Source organism: Vicia villosa, unplaced genomic scaffold (assembly GCF_029867415.1).
Source record: "Vicia villosa cultivar HV-30 ecotype Madison, WI unplaced genomic scaffold, Vvil1.0 ctg.000857F_1_1, whole genome shotgun sequence".
Lineage (NCBI taxonomy): Eukaryota > Viridiplantae > Streptophyta > Magnoliopsida > Fabales > Fabaceae > Vicia > Vicia villosa.
In genome coordinates this window covers 198245-211894 of record NW_026705386.1, presented here as the reverse complement: position 1 = coordinate 211894, position 13650 = coordinate 198245, and the positions used below count along the sequence as shown (strand labels likewise).

General features: G+C 31.9%; 1 long non-coding RNA gene across 1 annotated transcript; it reads right to left on the bottom strand.

Annotated features, from left to right (window-relative positions):
• Window positions 1–8208: 8208 nt before the first annotated feature.
• On the bottom strand, window positions 8209–9669 carry LOC131631677 (uncharacterized). The gene is made up of 3 exons (XR_009292781.1): window positions 9535–9669; window positions 9334–9408; window positions 8209–8970 (listed from the first exon to the last, which is right to left on the bottom strand). It is a non-coding gene; the product is annotated as an uncharacterized LOC131631677 (long non-coding RNA).
• Between the last annotated feature and the right edge of the window lie 3981 nt (window positions 9670–13650).

The window sequence follows — 13650 nt, the reverse complement described above, 5'->3', positions numbered from 1 at the left end:
ATTCAAATATTTTGTTGGTGAATTTTTTCAAAAGTTTGAATTTATAGAAAATATATAATAAAAGAAATTATTTAATTTTTCATTTTTAGAAAATTTGAATTTTTTAGTTAGTCCTATCAGTGAATATTTTAAAAGTATATAAAATTAATTAAATATTTATTTCTACTTGCCATTTTCCTAACACGTCTTCTCTTAAGTATTTGTTCGTTGTTTGTGGTTAGTTTACCACTTCTAAGTCTCATGCAACAACGTAATATACTAACGGACAATGAAGAATTTTGTGACAGACAATACAAGATTAAAGAATTTGTAATTAAAGCACCGTCCCACTGGACGTGCCAATCTATTTAACGGGAAAATTGGTAAACAAGCGCTAGTCATCCAAAAACAAAAATCTTTGGTTACTCACATGATCGACTAGATTGATCCTAGGTCATGTGATTTATATTTCAAACTTTGTTCTTGATAATGAAGAACACTCCGACTACGTTCATGTTCTTATTGAAATGTTTGTTTTGATCTACGTAACTCTTTAAAGTAATGTTGTAAACTTGTAAAGAAAGTAAAGTAAAGGCAATTGAAAGTAAATTGCAAGAATGTAAATTCTGGAAATGGTAAGTTATATAAAACTGTAAAAAAGATAAAATGGTGTTTACACATACATTCTCAGAAGACTTTTTTCTCATTACGTAGATACTTTGAGTTTTTTAGTGAGATTGTGTACATAAATGAACACCCCGAATCCTATCATTAAGACCTCTATATATACTAAATCAAAAATAATCGTTTCTAATGGTCCTTCATTCAGAGTATGCCACGTTTCGCTTGGCATGCCTTCCTTTCGTCCTAAAGCTCCACACGTCTTCTGATGAAACAGATAAGGACGAAAGGAATTTACATCTTCATTCAAACTTAACGCCCTGTCGAACGCTCCTCTTCGTCGAACCAACTACAAAACTCAGAAAATATTTCTAAGTTTATGTCCAACACTTTCCCCTATAAGAAGCGACTTCGACAGGCTTTTAGCAAACATGCCAATTTGTCGAAAACTCCCAATACCTATAAAAGATATTTCATTTCCTTTAGTAATAACATGGTGTCAAAAACTCCAGATAACAACACCCATAGTGTACTAGATTACTTTGCTTAAAGAGTTTTGTTATGTGATTTTTTTCGCTGCATAGCTTTTGTTTAGTTCGGGAACTAGAAATGGATGCTCTATCTCTCGAAGGAATCAGAAATGAAGAGAGGTTGATAATTGTTAATTAATCGTGGAAGAGACTTCAATATCATTTACGACGATGCATGATAGACTTGCATGGTTAGCAATCTAACATCAAAGTTAGTTCATTATTCTAGAAGAGTAAAGTTAAATTGAAGATTAGAGATTGTGTACCTTCTCATAGCATATGAACTGTTTTTTATATGTTAGGTCGAGTAGAATGGGCTTGAGAAAGATTGGGCCTTAGTCACCTAGGCCTTTGGCCGGTTTAGAACACTTGCCACCAAGGATTTCTTGGGCATTGAAGGAGCCGGGGTAAGCCTTAAGTGTCATTGATCGGCCTACACGTCGTAGTCCGTTACGAAGTAGAACTGAATCACTTGGGATTAGTTTTGAAAAGTAATGGGGAACAAGTGCATTTAATGCGGTTTCATCATTGAGATGCTTCATCACTCATTCCTGACACATGTGATGACGTGACCAGCTAGGATGTGACGCGGTTCATAGAGTGCTTAAGTGCACATGAGTTTGGCGTGTAAATTTCCCTTAAATAAATGTTCTTCTTTAATCCGGGCCATTAATATGTGATAGGTTCACAATATAATTTTATCGGTTCGCCTCCTGGTCTTTGTTTGGTTTATTTGGGGTTGTCTTTATACATAGTCAAATATCGTATACTATTCCTTTTCAGATTAATCCTCAATCTCGCGATTCTCCTTTCTTTTATCCAAGTATGTTGTCGAAGTTTAGTTATTGTGTTTGATTATAATTATTTGATTTGGTTGTGATGAGGCTAAGGGCACTAATGCAAGGGTAGACTATGAGTTTAAGGGATTAACTAATTATTAAGGTAGTGTTATAATAATAAAATAATAGTAATTGGATACTAATAATAGATAATATAAGTTATTATTGTTATTATTATTCATATTATTATTAGCATTATTAGGGATAAATAACTAATAATTAAAATAATAAAGAATTAGAGAATAAAGGGAGAAAGGAGAAAAGTTAGAGTTCATTCTACGTGAAAAGAGAAAGAGGAGTGCTAGAGCAAAGAAGAGAGAAGCAACTAATTTCACCATTGTCAAGGGATCAAAGCTTGAAATTAAAGTAAGGGGGAGAATGGGTTCTTTTAAGGTGATTGAACATGAGAGGGTAGTGAGGGTTCCTTCCCCTCTTAGGATTTTAGGTATTTTATATGAATTCTGAAATTGTATGTATGTTTGTGTGATTATTGGGTGAATTCCATTATTGTGTTATGTGGGTGTGATGAATTATGGATAAATTGCAATTGTATGTTGTTCTTTTTAATATGATGGAACTGATGTTGTGTAAGTGAAAAGTATGATAAATTTGATGCATGAACTATTATGTAATTGTTGTGTGTTGATAAGAAAACACACCCGTAATTGGAATTGTATTTTAATATGATAAAATTGGGATTTTGGGACCAGTCGGGGCTGATTTTGTATTTGAAAAATATGCAAAAAAAGTACCTCTGGTACAATGATAACCGATTACATGTTTTAAGGTAACCGGTTACCTCATTGAAAATTAGCGTTTTTGGGCTTTTTGGGGTCATGTAACCGATTACATGATTTAAAGTAAACCAATTATCACTAAATCTTTTTGAGTAAATTGGCTACTGGAATGCATGTAACCGGTTACCTGTTTTGATGTAACCTGTTACATCACTGTGTTGGGCAAATTTTTCTAAACTTAAAAAATCCATAACTTTTGACTCAGATGTCCGTTTGACGTGTCGTTGAACCTGTGGAAAGTTGATTTAACATACTTTCATCTAAAAATATGTTCATGTCAGAATTCCAACACTTTAACACATTTGTGGGTGTTGCCGTTGTTAGAAGCCAAATTGTACATATATTTGTTCATAACTTTTGTGGTATTTTACAACTCTTTTCCTAAGTTTCTACTTAATTATGTACTATATTCATGTAAATAAATAAAATTGAGTTTGGATAGTAAATATTATATTTTTGACTCTTCCTTGAAATTTATAGGTGATTTTAGTTATGGCATCATTGGAATTCAAATGGTAGAAGAAAAAGGCTTGGAAGAGGTTAGGAATCAAAATCAAGAAGTGGAATTTCAGCAAGCTCACTAAGTCAGCCTCTAGCGCGCTTCCATAGGCTAAATCCAGTAACTTCCCAAGTTTCATAGCATGCTTAGCGGGTCAACCGCGCTAAGCAAAGTCAACTTGGTGGCAGATATTTTTGCTAGCTCGCTTAGCGCACCATGCTGGCTAAGCGAGATCACTTCTTGAGGCACTTATGGAAAGAGGCACTTGAGATATTTTGGGTGGTTTTATCCTTATCTTTTCTTACCAACTTTTCATAACACAAGTCTAGGGCAAGAGAAGAGAAGAAAAAAAAATCAAAGTTCACAAAAATTACTCAAGATTTTCCAAGCATCTTTCTTCATCTTCTTTGAGTTTTGATGCTAGTGAATCTTGTTTTGTTACTTACGTAGTAAAAATATAAGGAAATTGCATATGTAAAGGAGGAAGTTATACACTTGTCATGTTTTCAATAAAAAATAGTATAAACCACACCTAAAGAATTGTATGTAAATTTTTTATTTAAAAAATAATGAATTTAATTAAATACGATATAATTTATTTATTTAATAAATAAATTAAAAAATAACTATTTAATAATTAAAAATATGAAATATATTGCAAAATTATTATTTTAATTTGAATTTATTTTATAAAATTAATTAAATAAATTAAATATTAATTTATAAAATAGAAAAAGTCTATAATTTTGCAAATTTATGATACAAAAATCTATTACATATGTTACATATGTTGCGCTATCACGCAATAAAAAACATTAAATTATTAATTTTTTTAAAAATATTGAATTCCATAGCTTCAATAAATAAGAAAGGAAAATTTAATTTGAATGTATTTTAATAATATTAAATAAATATTATATTACTTTAATGATATTAAATCAGAAAGGACAATAAAATACTCAATATATACTTGATCGTATGTCAAGTTGTCAACAGATATAAATCATTGTACCCGTAAAAAAAAATTAAATCATTCTAAATTTATTATTGTTAAATTTATTATATTTTAATATTAAAATGCTATACTAATTATTTACTATTACTATATTAATTATACTTTATTACAAAAATAATATACGCAGAACAAATTAAACTTATCTATTTTTTAATACTAATAATTTAACAAGTCTCTTAGAAGTGTTTGAACAATTTATCATTCTTTTATAAATAAATGATAAATTAACAATATAAAATAAATAAACTTATATTTTTTTGCGTTTAAATGTTTTTATCTCCGTTTAAATGTTTTCATTGCTGCAACTTTATTGCTATTGATTTTTTTTTTTTGTAAGCAAGATATATTAAAAGGAGAACTAAGGGTTCTCAAAATCTATTACACAAGATCGAGTTAAAAAACTCGGCAAGAGATATTACAGACCAATTGAACCTACGAAAGAAAATAAACCGGATCTTTACAAAAATCGTAGAAGTTGCAATTGGGATGAGTAATCTCTCCACAAAAAGATCACCTCCAATTAATCATCGTCTTAATATTCCAAACCAAGTTGTGCACACTCCAATCATCCCTTCGAAAAATAATACCATTCCTAACTAACCATATGCTCCAAGAAAAGAACCAAATGCAACTAAGTCTACCCTCCTTCATCTTCATGCTTTTGCAATAAAAGTACCAAAGCATGAAACTCCCTTTAGGGTCCTCCTCCGTTACATCCAACATACCAATCCACTCCGCTATTTTCCTCCAAATTAACTTCACGATAGAACACTTGACAAAGATGTGTTCTAACGATTCAAGAGCAATACCACAAAACACACAATTAGGCGAAGAAGATGTAAAAGAGATACCTCTCTTAACTAGAAGCTCCTTCGTAGGTAAACTATTGATCAAAATTCTCCAACCAAAAACTTTGATCTTGAACGGAGTATTCGTCCTCCATATATTAGCGAAAAAGCTCCATCGTGCTTCTCAATCGGACCACAAGGAATAGAAAAACCTGCATAAAAATGATAACAAGATTTAACAGAATACATGTTATCATTCTCCGCATCCCACCTAACGACATCGATTCCTCCCGACTCCCTCAAGTCAGCAGCGCGAAGCACCCTGAACAGCCCATCAGTGCTGACAGAAACCGCCGCAACAGCATTGCTAGGCCCACTGTCCAGCACAGTTTCAGCCTCATGCAGCTGATTGCGAGCAGAGCGTAAGCTCGTTGGGACAGAACCATCCGAAACAGGAAAATACCGCCCCCTGCCCAGCTCAGAAACAACCCCCGAAACCTGACTGTGTGCAGCCCCAATAGGTAATCCACAATCCCCCCATTTCCATTGACCATCACTCCATCCCCCCATACAAGCCACCGAGACATTCTTAAGACGAGACAACATGAAAAGAGAAGGAAAAATATCCTTCAACGGTGAATCAAGAACCCACTTGGAATGCCAAAAAGAAGTATTGTAACCGTTTCCAACCCAAAAGGAGCAGTTATTCGCAATGGCGTCTTTAAATGAATTCTTCCCAAGAGACAAAATATCTTTCCACCATGTAGAGCAAGAGGAACCGACGGTGATACAATCTCCTCCCTTCGAACCTTGTAAACGAATGTCACCATATCTAGCACGGAGAAGGTTATGCCAAATAGAATCTGATCCATGAAGAATCCTCCACCTCCATTTGTTTAAAAGAGCAAAATTAAAACCATCCATCCTCTTAAAACCCACACCTCCTTTGTCGAACGGGAGACATAATTTTTTCCATCTCACCCAATGAATCTTTCTATGAGTCTCCGAGACTCCCCACAAAAAATCACATTGAAGTTTGGTAATTTCTTTAACAATCCTCACCGGCATCACATAGATAAAGAACATAAGATGGATTTGATAAGAGTAATCCTCCCCGCAAAATTAAGGAACCTATTCTTCCAACTCGAGAGACGTTTCTTCATCTTATCCAATAACGGTTTCCAAGTCGAAATTCTCCTAGGATTAGCTCCAACAATTATGCCAAGAAAAGAAAAAACTTTGCCTTCCACCTTTACAAGATAAAAGAGAGGATGCCGCTTCCATCAAGTTGTTGCCAATATTGATGCCGATCAATTTGCTTTTATGGTAATTAATGCCAAAGACCGGAAACCAATTCAAACGCCTTCAACACAGTCTTAATAGCCCAAATTTGTTTCCAATTGCCCTCCCCTATCAATAAAGTGTCGTTCGCAAATTGAAGGATGTCCACCAAGCATTTACCGTTGATGATAAATCCTTCATAATCCCCTAAAGACGTAGCTTTCTTCACAAGAGTCGTGAGACCTTCCGCCACAAGAACAAAAAGGAAAGGAGATAACAGATCTCCTTGCCTCAATCCTTTCTCAACCACAAACTCCTTAGTAGGACTCCCGTTAACTAGCACCAACATTTTACTTTGGAAAATCAAAAGCTCCATCCATCTCATCTATTTTGACCCAAACCCCATCTCCTTCAACAAGAATCTAAGAAAATCCCAATTCACTTTGTCGTAAGCCTTCTCAAAGTCGACCTTAAAAAGAAAGCAGCTTTTCTCTTCTTTATGAGCGTAATCAACAACTTCGTTAGCAATCAAAACTCCATCAAGAAGTTGCCTTCCTGGAACGAAAGCACTTTGATTAGGAGAAATAATAGAATCCAAGACACACTTCAATCTTCCCACCAATAATTTGGATACCGCTTTGTACAAACAACCAATTAAGCAAATTGGTCTATAATCATCCAAACTAAGAGGGTTATGAGTTTTTGGAATTAACGACAAAAATGAAGAAGTGACCGCCTTAGAGAGAACCCCGTCGGAATGAAAATCCTTGAAAAAACGGTAGAAATTATATTTAAGAATATCCCAACATTTCCTTATGAACAAAAAAGAGAAACCATCCGGACCCGGGCATTTATCTCCCCCACATCCCCAAATGGCATCCTTGATCTCATTTTCCTCAAAAGGGGCTTCTAACGACAAGCAATCTTCCGTACTTAACCTTTTGAAAGTAAAACCTTCCAAACTAGGCCGAGACCTCTCCGCTTCCACAAATTTGCTAGAAAAGTGAGAGAATACCTCATCCTTAACCTCCATAACCGAATGTTTCAAGCCACTCGAAGAAATAATGGGACCGATGTGATTATACCTCCTCCTTTCCTTCATGACTTTGTGAAAAAATCTACTACTGGAATCCCCGCCGTTTAGCCATGCAAGTCTTGATTTTTGAATAATCATGTTTTCTTTGATTCTCAGGTTCAACCAAAAACGACCGCACACCTCTTTTCTAACTTTAACGATATCATCCCTCCCCTCGACAATCTCCTCCTCTAATAAAGAGTCCCACCTATTCAAGTCCGCCACCTCCTCCTCAATCTCCAAATCTATCTTCCCGAACACCTCTTCGTTCCACCATTTGAGTCTCCCTTTGAGGATACGAAACTTTTCTTTGAGAACAAAATCACTTCTCCCTTCGACAACCGCCTCTTTCCAAGTTTTTTCAACAAAGGGTAAGAAAGATTTAAGATTGAACCATAAAATTTGATTGCACATTACTATTGAGATATTATATATTAATTATCTATTATTACTAAATTAATATATTTTATAATAAAAATAATGTAGAGAAAATTAAATAAGTCAATATCTTTTTTTTTTTTGCTTTTTTTCCCTTGGTTCTTAGGGAAATGATGGGGCCTTAATAATCATGAACGTATCGAGAGGTCATGGAACTAGCAACTTAAGTGGTTTTGGAGATTAACAAGTAAGTCCTCTTTCCACGTTTCTAATTTAATTTATTTTAAATCATAGGCTTATATAATTATTGAAACAAATTTTATATTATCAATCCATCAAACCCATACCTTCTATAGTATAAACTCGAATACAATTGGATTAGAACAATAGGTATTTGGATATACTATGATGTAATAAATCTTTATTGACACATTCTTTAGTTGCATAATTATATATTCTTTGAATAACAGATTTTCATACCAGTGGAGATGGTTCTTGGTGATGGCTTATACGACTTTATGAAAGTTTCTAGCGCCATACTCTTATATGTTTGTACAACTAGTGGAAAGAAAGAGATAAAAGAGTACAATCCAATGAATCAAATGCTCATCTCGCTCAAGTAGGTTACATCAACAATAAGCTAAAAATTGAAATGTTCTTCAAGGATCAAATCTCCTCCTGGTTTGGAATCTTTGACTATGTCATCATTTCATTCATCTCAATCATCATTATCTCCACATTTTTATCAGTTGAAGTGGTATTACATAGCTGGATTTCACATCATTGCACCAACAATAGTATTTTGCAATGAATATAGATATGGAATGACTGATTATTCTTATGCATCTACCTATGAAAAATTGGTCGTCTTGGTTATTAGCGTTTGGGTAGATTCTTACTCACCACAGGTTTAGCAGCATGTGGTGTCGTTATGGGTATTGTATCCACAGCTTCAGACATGATACAAGACTTCAAAACAGGTTGTGTGACACTAGCTTCCCCAAAATCCTTGTTTCTGAGCCAAGCTATTGGAACCTTGTCTTATATCGCCATGCGCTTTCTTTCTTTTCTACGTCTCATTTCCTTCTAAACAATTCAACATATCCAACCCCTTACAGTCAAGTTTACCGAAACATGGCCATATTAAGTGTCGACGTAGTAACGACTCCTATTCACCATAAATTAGACATTAGCATTAAATTATATACAAACACAAAAATAAAATTATAAAGGTGTACTTTTAACTTTACCACTATAATCCAAGAGTTTCTGCAAGTTGTTTTTGAAAATTGCTTTGTTTTTAAAAATATCATAATATAGTTATACTATTAAAATCAAGAGTTAATACACAACAAGACATCCAACTTAAATTATTTTATTTTATTTTTCTTTTCTCTTTAGTGAGAATGTATGCCATTGTTGTTGTTCTCTTCCAATATCTAACCAATGTTTAGCTTTAAAATTCATATATTAGAATATAAAAAATTAGAAGCAGATAAGAAAATGGAGAAAAATGTTGAAGAATTTTTACCTTAATCAAGAAAATCACAGCCGCAGGTAAAATAATTATCATCATCCTCAAAGCTAAATGCTCATTTGTTGTTACCTAAGTTAGCAGCAGAAAATATTAATATCAAATATATGCTATTAACTAAATTAATCTATCATTACTCATCATTTTACATATTTGTTGATAATGGAATGCAACATGGTAGGAGTAATATTTATTTACCGTATTGTAACCTTGTGTCTCTATCGGTTTTGGATATACCATCTCCATTGACGAGAGAGGGTGCTGAAAAATCATCTGTTGTGAAGTAATTTTCTTTCCTTGTGTTGCTATATGTAATGCAAATTAGGAGGAGCATTGAAATAAGACTACTTTGATACTCTGCTGTCCATTTAAGAATGCAGGTAGGGTAGGTAGGGGCAAGTAGATATTAGTTGAGAAATCATTTACTCCTTTCTTGTTCCATTTATATGTACTTTAAAATAAAATGTCATGAATAAATAAAATTTGGGAGAAAAGTATTTCCCTATTCTCGTACCTATTTCAACATTTTATACTTATTACAAAAACAAATAAATAAAACCGAAAAGTAATATTACTTTTACAATATTGCTTTTACAAAGTAATATTGCTTTAAACTTTAAATTAAAAATATTTATTTTATTGTATTATAATTATAAGTTACTTTAGTAGAATAATTTGCTCTATATTATAAACTTTTTATAATATCACAATAATGTTTTTCCATCATACTTTAGTATTTTTACGCCGCCCATTTTAAATTAGAAATAGTTTTCGATATTTTAAATAAGTTAAACAACATAATTAATTTATAAAATATTTATATGACTTGATATACAGTTCTTAATTAATTTTATAAAAAATATTTTAAAAAATATAATTATTAAATAGTAAATAATATAATAGGACATATATAATGAAATAGTAAAATAACTATATTTTGAAGTTTCTTACAAAATAATAATTTGGAATTGAGGCACTACTTTATTCCTTTCAATTTTATTGGTTGAACTTTTTCTATTGATTCATGTTTCTATACCATTATCCAATAATATGGTTATTTTACATAACTTATAATTTTTTTAAATAAAATTAATTATATTTTGAGTTAAAGATAATCCACTGACACTCTAAAATAGTTTTACACTGTTATCTAATAGAGAGTCATTGATCTGCCATGTCATTAAAGTTTTTTTTGAATAAAAAATATTTTAATTGAATATATAGTGATAATTGGTTGACAGTGTAAAAATATTTTACAGTGCAAGACCCATTTTCTTTTATATTTTATAATTTAAACAAAATTATTAAAGATTTCTATAACTTATGACCATGAGATTATTAACTAGACGAACAATAAAAAAATAGTAATAAATATTATTAAGATATTTTTATAAATTAGTAACCTCTAATAGGATTTAAAGCATAGTATCAAAAATTAAAATAACGTATAATCCCAATATAATATTTAATCATGATTAAGGGGAACAATAATGTTCAGATTTAATGAAGATCTGAAGAAAAAGAATATACATAACCATTATGAGAGAATATTTGAAATAGATACTAGCACAAATAATTACTCTTTAAAATAAATGAAAATGAGTGTGTGTGTATATATACCTTAATTTTCACACTGCCTCGTATTCACACAATATGTATCTTTATGTCTTAATTTATATTAATATCAACTAATTATCTAAGAGCATTGAAAGTCACTAGACACTCTAAAACGCTCTTACGTGTTTCACAATTTTAGTCATGCAAATACTCAATTTTATAATTAACATATTAATGCCAACTTATACTCACAAAGCACACCAATTAATCAACCGTTCAACATTAATTAAAAAACCAGGTTCTTTGTTCAAAATCCAAACCATATCTTTATCCTTTTTTATTTTTAATCAAGATATATTAAAAAAAACCAAAAATTCTAGAGCAAAATTACAAAAGGCGAGACAAAACTCGAACTGAAGAAAAATTACACTCGAAATACAACCTAAGAAAGATATAATAAAGGAGATTTGTTAAACTCATAAAAGTTATAATTTGTACGAGTAATTTTCCTTAGGTACAACCACTGCCAAATAAGCGCATTAATGCTCCAAACGGTATCGAAAACATTCCAAGAATCATTCTAGAAGATGATCTCGTTTCTAAGTTTCCAAATAGACCAACAAGTAGCCAACCAAATAGTCCATTCTCTACCGGATTTCACCTTTTTGAATTTACAAAATCTAAACCATCTCAATTTCTAACCAAGAAACGTTGTCCGCTTCCGCCAACCAAACAACACCATCACTGCCCGAAACCGCGGGCTGCAAGTGACGCAGAAGCAGCTTCAGACGCTGCACTTATAAGAATGTTATAGAAGATCATTTCATGTCTTATAATTTACATTTGTATGCTCTTTAGTTTATTTAATGTGTGATGCTACTAAGATACATTTAAGTATAATCTACAAAGAACTCATAACTTAATTGTAAGTTTACTAGAGCGTGAAACATTTAGTTTTTTTACATTGCATATGTGTTTTACCGCACAGGTTTTAATTTTGCAAAACAAATAGTTGGTTATGCTTTTTTTAATTATGAAGAGTAAGTCACTTTCTAAATAAATAGTTATAAATATATCATTGTAAATTGAACTAGGTTAACTTTATCTTGAATTTTAAAAACTTTTAGTAAATTGATATTGATTTTTCTTTATCTTTCCATGTTCACCTCTTAAAATCAATGCTGGAGAAGTGATTTGGTTATAAGAGCAATCAATGCTGGAGAAGTGATTTGGTTATAAGAGCAAATTTTGAGGCTAAAAACATATACATGAGTTCTTATCAAGCTCATTCAAAATGCTAAAAACATATACATGAGTTCTTATCAAGCTCATTCAAAATGTAAGATCAAGTTTTTTTTTTTTTTGGCTTTATACCACCGGTTTAGCCCGGTTCGAAGGCGAGTTCTGACATCAAATGGTTCCATCCTCCTCCCGATCGCAGTTGCGGGGATCGAACCGTAGTTTGACCTACCAAGTCCAGCGCCAATCATCACTGGACCAACTAACGATTGGTAAATGTAAGATCAAGTTGGTTACCCTTTCATTGATAAAAATTTATTGTAACTTTAATTTATGAACTTGAAATAACAGTTTTATGTATCCTTCTTAGTTACAGTGGGAAGTTGTCCATGGATCAACAAACATGCAACACAAGTATAATAACTATACAAGTTGTGTGCTTTTATTGTCGTTAACTTATGCCACTAGTCCGCAAATATTTAATCAAAAGTGCAGAGAATTTTGTTTCTTCTTTTAACGTTTTCTTCCATAAAAATAAAATGTTTATGCATGATTTTGTTTTATTATTCACTTTGCTTCTATTCACACTCCATGTGGTTAGCTACACATGTTTTTTCATTTGTTACTTTTTGTCTTTTATCGAGGCATAAATTCATAAAAAATTTCGTCCAATGATTTATACCAAATAGTGAATGATTTATACCAAATAGTGAACATATATTCAATGTTGGCAAGACTAATTGTGTATGAGTCAAAATACAATTTAACTATTTGCATGTTTGGATTGACTTCTACAAGCTCCAAAAGCACTTTTAGTCTATTTCAATTTAATTTTTTTTTGGGATACTTTTTTAAAATCAATTCCTCTCCTCCAAAAGTAATTCCAGTAGAAGTTACGGGTGTGTATGGATTGGTGGTGAACAAATTGATTCTAGCAGAATTGAGTTTGGTATAATTGATTTTATCATAAGTGAGTTTAGCAGAATTGATTTATGTTTAGATACATTTATGTAAAAATGAGTTGATTTAAATTTGAATTGAGTTTAGATACAATAAAACACATTGGTAGAATTGATTTTAATAGAATTGAGTTTAGCAGAATTGATTTAAATTTGGATACATTTATGAAAACGTGAATTGAATAATAAGTTTAAGTGTAAAAATGACCCAAAATCAATTCTGGAGATAGAAGCTACAAATTCTAGCTTCAAATAGAATCAATTATAGAGGCAGAATCAATTCTACTTTTGATAAAACAAACACCTCAAAATCACCCAGAATCAATTCTACACCTCTAGGATTGATTCTAGGTCTTCCAAAAGCCAATCCAAACATGCTAACAGTGTAAAAATGATCCAGAATCAATTCTAGAGACAGAAGCTACAAACTCTAACTTCAAGTAGAATCAATTTTAGAGACATAATCAATTCTACTTTTGTCTAATCAAACATTTTAAAATCACCGAGAATCAATTCTGCTCCTCTAAAAATTGCTTTTGGCCATTCCAAAAGTCAAACC